The sequence below is a fragment of the Grammomys surdaster genome, unplaced genomic scaffold (genome assembly GCF_004785775.1).
Source record: "Grammomys surdaster isolate TR1022 unplaced genomic scaffold, NIH_TR_1.0 125574, whole genome shotgun sequence".
In the NCBI taxonomy this organism is placed as follows: Eukaryota; Metazoa; Chordata; class Mammalia; order Rodentia; family Muridae; genus Grammomys; species Grammomys surdaster.
In genome coordinates, this window is record NW_021620421.1 from 824,267 (window position 1) to 832,323 (window position 8,057).

The 8,057-nt window shown below is 44.9% G+C and overlaps 1 protein-coding gene across 2 annotated transcripts in view; it reads right to left on the bottom strand.

Annotated features, from left to right (window-relative positions):
- Lpin3 (lipin 3) overlaps positions 1-5,530 on the bottom strand; it is a 24,849-nt gene extending 19,319 nt beyond the window's left edge. Inside the window, exon 1 of one of the 2 annotated variants that reach the window (XM_028786751.1) lies at positions 5,397-5,530. The gene's annotated coding sequence lies outside the window, so the exon portion shown is untranslated. Of the gene's footprint in view, positions 1-5,392 lie in introns of both variants that reach the window. The other variant, XM_028786752.1, reaches the window with a different exon arrangement.
- Between the last annotated feature and the right edge of the window lie 2,527 nt (positions 5,531-8,057).

Genomic DNA, 8,057 nt, shown 5'->3' on the forward strand with positions numbered 1-8,057 from the left:
AGAGAGAGAGAGAGAGAGAGAGAGAGAGAGAGAGAGAGAAGAGGCTTCACGATATAGCTATATAGAACATGCTGGCCTCAATGCAATGGGTCTACCTGCCTCAGCCTTCCTCCAAAGTGCTGGGATTAAAGGTGTGTCCCACAATGCCCAGCCTAATCTAATGTTTTCATTCTTAATTTCATTTGCAAAATGGTGATAAAATTTACCTTTCAGGATTATATTGTGGAGATCTGATAACCAGTGTTCCTCAGTCTTGTTTATATATTTAAATCCTCATTCCCTTGACAAAGGCTGACCATGGCACTGAGATTTTAAAACCCCACGTAGTTTTACTGAGCTAACTGCTGAGCACAGCACAAGGTGCACATTAGGCATTCCCCAGGACTTACTGTACTTTCTGTTTAGGTGTGTGGTTGGGGGGGTAGTGTGGGGGAGGGTACAGTGGGGGAGGGTACAGTGTATGGGGAGAGGCATGTCCCTGAGAGTCTGAGTGCATATGGAGGCTGGAGAAAAAGCTAGGCCTCTTCACTATTACTCTCTTCCTTAATGCTTTGAGATGATCTTCTCTGAGCCAGGAGCTTGCTTTATGGGCTCATCTGGCCAGTCAGTAACCTCTCCGAATCTACCTCTCTCTGTGTCACAGAATGCTAGATGTATAGGCATGCACAGCCATAACTTAATTTTTTTTTTTTTAACCAACCAAGATAACAAGCCTGTACCATGAAGTCTGGCTTTCGTTTTCTTTTCTTTTATTATTTTGTGTGTCTGGGTGTTTTGCCTGCACAGACGTGTGTGTGTGTGTGTGTGTGTGTGTGTGTGTGTGTGTCTGTGTCTGTGTCTGTGTCTGTGTCTGTGTGTGATATCATCCATGTGCAGTGCCCCCAAGACGCCAGAAGAGGGCACTGGCTCTCCTGGAACTGGAGTTGGAGCATTTGTGAAACTCTATGAGGGTTCTGGAGATCAAACACTGGCTCCCTGCAAGAGCAGCCAGTGCTCTTAACCACTGACCCATTGCTCCAGCCCTCATGACTGGCTTTTCATGTGGGTCCTAGAGATTTAAATTCATCTTCATGCTTGCAGGGCAAGAGCTCTTACCATTGAGACGGCTCCCCAACCCTTTTTATTTTATGTGGATTTGTTTGTTTTGTTTGGCGGGGGTGGGGGGGGGTAAACTTTTGCTGTGTTGCCCAGGATTACTTCAAACTCCTAGGTTCAGGTGATTCTCTGACCTCAGCCCCCTTAGCAGCTCTAACTGCAGGCTCACAGAACCATGACCAACTCTCAGCTCACAGTTTTGAAGATGAAGCACAAGTTGGTTTTTGTTTTTCTTTATTAAAGGTGTAAAAAGTTCATAAATTGTTGTAGAAATTGGATTTGCACCAAGCTTGGTTGTGGAACTCTGAATCATCTAGAATGTGGTAATTATGGAGGGGTGTAAATGGGTGAGAGGCAGTCGTGGGTGATCTTACTTATCCTAATACCCAGCCGAGCTGACAAAGGCAGGAGCTATCCTGCTCCAGCTTGTACCTTAGATCACCATCATTGGGGTAATCTTTTAGTGTGAAAGGAACTTGTGTACTACGTTTGCTTTTTGCTCCTCTTCCTGGGTGCATGTACTAGCTTTGGCCTATACCATTGCTGGGTGTCATTTTCGTATTAATCCAAGATTAGAGGTGGCACTGCCTTTTGTAGCCTTTATATATGATTCTTAATCCACAGGCAGGTTCAGTGACTGTTTACTTCGCCCCACTACTTCCTTTCGAGTGAACCCAGCCTGAGGTGAATGGAAGCTTTGAGCCAGGCCTGCAGCTGTGATCACATGTCATAAGCAGCAAGACTGGCTGCCAGGAGCAGAGCCTCTGCAGTCCTGGTGGGACAGGATACAGTGGTAGCCAGTATTGGTTTTCCTTAGGGAGCAGGCTTGAGGGGTTGGAGGCAGGCAACTGGTATATTGCTATTAGCAAGTAAAACCAAATGATACTAGTTACATTGTAATTTTAGATATATGTTTTTATCATGTCTCATGTAATATTCATTATTTATCTAAAATTCAATATTAACTGCATGCCCTCATTTTTTCTTTGTTAAGTATGGTAAATTCATGTCTGCCCAAATATCTAAGTTCACAGCAACAGTCTGTCCTGGCCAATGTCTCTGTCTCTGTTTCTCTGTCTTTCTGTCTGTCTCTGCCTCTGTCTCTGTCTCTGTCTCTCTCTTTCTCTCTCTGTCTCTCTCTTTCTCTCTCTCTCTGTCTCTCTTTCTCTCTCTTTCTCACTGTAGATCCCTGGCTGGCCTGGAACTCACTATGTAGACCAGGCTGACCTCAAACTCTTAGAACTCGGCCTGCCTCTGCTTCCCGAGAGCTAGAATTAAAGGCTTGTGTAGCCATCCCCATCAATACCTGGCTGTTTTTGTTTTAATTGAAGACTGATCCTTATGTTTTCAAGACAAGGACTTTACTGGTTGCTCCAGCTCCCTAACCTCAGATAGTGTTACTTAGAGAGAGGTCCATGGACCAGCATCATAGTAGCTCCTGTGGACTCATTAGATATTCACATTCTGACAGACCTAGTGAGTCAGGAACTTTGGAGGAGGTGTTGGCAGTTGGTATCTTAATAATTCCCCCCTCTTCTCTCCGGTACCCTCGTCCTACACTTGGACAAGATTTCATATGAGATCTGAAATATGTAAGAAATGAAGTCTCCACCCAGGCAGAGACGTAAAGCACAACAGAGGCTTCCAGGTAGGTTGTTATGACCCACCAACACCAGACCTGGGCCAGGCCCTAAGCATGCTACATAGACTTCAGTTGTGGGTACTAGGTCTAAGAAAAGGAACTGATGCTAGTCGAGTAACTGCCATATAAGGCAAATACAAGTCCAGGAGCCTATAGCCAGGTGAAATGGGTAACAGAGCCTTCTCTAGTACATATGTAGGCCTGAAAATTAGAAGATGGCTGGGGTATTGTGGGGCCTGCCTTATAGTATAGGAAGCCGAGTGGTGCTAACTGAAAGTAGGTTGGTGTTGGCAAAGCAAGTGCGGAAGGTGATCATGATGTTCCCTGTCCCAAGAGCAAAGGAGAAAACACAGTGGGTATTGTGGAAGCCCTCTGGCTTTTAGGTTAAGGGAGCACTGGGCAAAATGGAGGGTGTAGGGTGAGGAGAGACCCAAAGAATGTTAGGCTTTCTCATCCCTTAGATAGAAAGAACCTCTGCCCTCAAAAACATCTGCAGAAATTCAACTCTCAATTACATCCACCAGCAGGTTCTGAAACCCAGCCCATGCTCTGGATGCAAGGCCTGCCCTTCCAGGGCTAGCAGAGAGGGAAGGGCCTGGGAAGTAGTTTCTCAGGCCCCGCCCCTTCTAGACTCTGCCTCTGCCACCCTTGCCAAAGAAAAGCCTTTGGTGCCAGCTGAGGACTGACTAGCCTGGCCATGGTGCCTACCAGTGTCCAGCCTCCAGCTGCCTTTCTCAGGAAAGACGTCAGACGGCCGAGCCTTTTTGGAATTTGACAGTAATTTCTGACCTAAGGAGGAAAACTGAAAAATCAGATCACTGTGTAAAATGAAGCTTTCTGTGTCTTAAAAGAAAATTCTCCAGCAAGCTGGGAGATATAACTCTGTCAGCAGAGTACTTGTTTGGCATGCACAAGAGCTTGGGTTCAAACCTCAGCAATCCATAAATTGAGCAAGGTAAGAGCGGGCTAACACCTTTAATCCTAGCACAAGGGGAGGCAGAGTCTGAGTTGGAGACCTGCCTGATCTACAAAGTGAGCTGAGGACAGCCAGGGCTCTGTTACATAGAGAAATCCTGTCTTGAAAAAACAAAACAAACAAAACAAAAAACTGAGCAAGATAGAGGGGGGGGGGAAGGGATAAAAAAATCCCAAGGTCCTTCTCAGCTACACAGTAAGCGTGGGTCAAGTTTGGATACAAGAGATGCTTTTTCTTTTTGAGACTAGATCTCATTATGTAGCTCTTACTGGCCTGGAGCTTGCTTTGTAGATCAGGCTGGTCTTGAACTCACAGATACCCAGTGGCCTCTGCCTCTACTAGGAGGGATTAAATGCGTGTGCCATCATGCCCAGCCTGAGACTTTTTTTTTTTTGTTTTGTTTTTTTGTTTTTCGAGACAGGGTTTCTCTGTGTAGCCCTGGCTGTCCTGGAACTCACTCTGTAGACCAGGCTGGCCTCGAACTCAGAAATCCGCCTGCCTCTGCCTCCCAAGTGCTGGGATTAAAGGCGTGTGCCACCACCGCCCCGGCCTGAGACCTTTTCTTAAACATGACTTAACAGGCCTGTTTCTGCCACAGGCCTCAGCCCTGGCTCTGGCACTTCCCCCATGCAGGAATGCACTCTGTATGGCTTTCTCGCAGCTACATGAGACTCCCATGGATTCTGCTCTGACTCTCTCCAGCTATGTCTCTCTGCTCCATTCTTTTCCAGCATCAAGAATCCCTTCCGTGGGTGTAGGAAGATGGCTTAGTGGGTAGAACGCTTGCTGAGGAAGCCTGAAGACCTGACCTGAGTCTGGAGCCACGCCCCTTACGTGAAAGCCAGCAGCTGCAGCGACATGCATCAGTAACTCCAACCCCTCTGGGTTGGAGGGGAGGACACAGGGGTAGGGGAAAAGCAGTAGTGGGGATAGACCCAGGACGAGCCTAGGGGCTTTCTGGCCAACCAATAAGAGCTTAAATATCTAGTTCTAGGTTCAGTAGAGAAACTATCTCCCAAAATAAGGTTAGAGAGAAATGGAAGAAGACACCCAAAGTTGACCCTCTGGCCTCTACACATGTACATACAACGAGCACACCCACGTATGACTCATCAGAGTGAGCACACATGCATGAGCTCCTGTGTGTGTGTATGCGTGTGTGTAAGCGCGTGCACACACACACACATAGAATCACTCCCTCATGTGCTCTCATAATTTACTTCTTGATGATATGATGATAGCTGGTGTTTATCTTCCTCCACAGGAATGTGGACCCTGGGAGGACAAGATGTTTGGTCTGTCTTCACTAATATATCTTCAGATCAGGGTCTGGCACACACTAGGCCTCCGATAAAAATAAGTGAACCTGTAGTTACGCCTTGGATTGTCCTGTCTCCATCTCAGTCTTAGCCCCTTATAACTGCCACTGGCCTCTGTTTCCAGGACGCTGAGCCTCCTCCAGGGAGCAAGAATTGTCTGGTGTCTGCCTTCCTTGGGGCCTTGAGAGGATCCTGGTTGTTTGACCTTGTGTCCAAGTTGCCAGCATACATGTGAGATGCTAAATTCTAGCTTATTGTTATTATTGATTTTGAGAGCTATGATAAGAAGGCGAAAGGACAGCAGACAAGAAGAAGGAGGGGACAAATGAATGAACGATCAGAGTTGAGGAGAAAACGCACTCACGGCTTTCCTGAGCTCCCAGTTCTGTGTTTTCCAGCAATGCTTAGAGCAGCCAGCGGCAAGCCAGGGCTGTGTGCCACGTACCATGAGCTGTGAGCCACGTGGCAGAAACAGGCCTGTTGAATCATGGAATGCTCAGCTTCTACTGGCTTGTAGAGTTTGGTGTGTGGAGTCTTTTTGCTTTTTACAGTCCAGCTGTCTGTAATGATTTCCTTCCCGTGGCCTTGTTCACCAAAGTGTCCCTGAGTGACTAGCTGAGTCACTGCATTCCTTGCTGTTTAGGACACTGGCTCAAGCACCAAGGACCAGTGCTTTCATGGAGGTGGAACATTTGTGGGTTGCCAAAGAGTGCCCAGGGAAGACAGAACAAAGAATTCCCATCTCTAACTTGCACCCTTCCCCAGAAATATAATTTAGAAAACAGGTACGAATAAGTAAAGTGGAAATTTCTAGTTTCTTTAACAACTCAGTCGTGTCACATGTTTTTCAAGAAGCTGTCTTGTGAGAGAGCATGTGACGTTCTGCCGAAAAACAGACCCTTGAGAGAGGTCAAATGTTGTTTAGAAAGAATATGAATGGAACCCCACAAACAGTGAGAGGAGGCGCTTGCATTGCTACATCGCTTTACTAGTCTTCACTGGTCTTTGCTGGCCTTTGCAGGTCTCCATTGGTCTTCACGTCATAAAGAGAAATGTGGCAAAGAACTTCTCGTGGTATTCCGGCTGATTCTGGCCACTTCCCCTGACTCCTGCTGGTTCAGAGGAGTCTTAGTGTTTTGCTGCATTTGGCTGCTGTTACTGATTTGTGCTTGGTGTTGCTATTGAACTGGATTTCTGGTATCCAAACAATGAAGAGTGGAGTCACCCCAAGGAACTACTTCTAAACAGGTCCCCAACTCCCTTTTCATATTAACCTTCTTTTCCCCCTACCTCTGATAGGTGAGTTAGAAGGAAGGGTGAAGCATTTAAGAACCCTAAATAATGTAGGCTTTGAAAAAAAAAACTCAGCCTACAAATAAGGAAGCCATTCCGTTTGCTAAGTCACCAGGAAATGGCCACAGCCTGAAGAATTGTTTGTCAGTGACCATAAGGCCACTGCCAAATTGAAATGGGTGAGACATGCTAGAAACCAAGGTTCATCCCTTAGTTGCAGTATGAAGATCTGAAACCCAAATTTAGAGAATTCTTTTGGCCACCTGGTGGGACTATCAACATATTTAGCCCCTCTGTAATACATGAGTCAGTTTTTAGCCGGGCAGTTATGGTGCATGCCTTTATTCCAGCACTTAGGAGACAAAGGCAGGTGGATCTCTGAGTTTAAGGCTAGCCTGGTCTACAGAGCACGGTTCAGGACAGCCATGGCTACACAGAAAAACCCTTTCTGGATAAAACAACATAAACAAACAAACAAACAAAGTCCGTTCTTGGTAAAAATTAAATATGCATAGGGCTTGTAGTGTAGCAGTTGCATTTTTGGAGTGATTTCTGAGAAAATTTACTCAGATCTGTAAAGAGAAAAAATTTTAAAGTGTTGTTGATAGGTGGTAGATGTGGAGCAAAAGGGGCCCTGGGGATTGAGAAGCAAAATACTGTAGACGTTTGTTAATGCCTTAAGTGTCAGCTTGACACAGCTTAGAATGTCCTAGGAAGAGGATCTTGATGAATGATTGTCTACCTTGGGTTGTCCTTCTGGACATGTCTATGAGGACTGTCTTACTTGATATGAGAAGGCCAGTTCTTCAATGGGTAACACCATTCCCTGGGTAGAGGGTCCTGAGCTGTGTAAGATTGGGGAAATCTAGCTATGCAAAGCAAGCAAATGAGCATGAATGCATCGATGTCTGTTTACTTCTGACTGTATGTGATTTGGCTAGCTGCCTTGGCTTCCCCCACAGTGATGCACTGTAACCTGAAATTATAAGTGGAAAAAAAAACCAACCCTCCTTTTCCCCTAGGTTGCTTTTTGTCAGTATATTTTATCATACCAACAGAAATGAAACTAGAGCACATTCCTTGAAATTCTGCACGGTAGTAACAAAAAAACCAAAAAACCTGTAGAGTAGCTGTTCCTAAGACAGCATGGATGGAGCTTACAGGGTTAAAGTGGGGAAAAGAGAAAAAGAGATTTTAAAATAATATACCTGTTTCATTAAGGCATAATTAATATACAGTAAACCACACATATTTAAAGTGTCCCATTTGATTTTTAACATACATATGCAAGGCCATGATTAAGGTAATAATTTTATCCATCATGCATATATATATATATATATATATATATATATATATAGTATATGTTGTATATATGTGTATGTATTTAATACATAGCTAATTTTAAAAAGTTAAACAATATATTTAGACATATAGTATATATACTACAATCCCATTATTGTAAGAATAAATAATGTTTGGACATTCTGAAAAAACCAGAGTAACTATTGTAGTGATTTGAATACGAATGGCCCCCATAGACTCATACATGAATCTTTCATCTCCAGGGAATGGAACTATTTGAAAAGATTAGAAGGACTAGGAGATGTTGTTGGAGGAAGTGTGTCACTGAGGATGGGCTTTGAGGTTTCAAAAGCCCACACCAGATCCAGATCCAGATCCAGTCTCTCTCTCTCTCTCTCTCTCTCTCTCTCTCTCTCTCTCTCTCTCT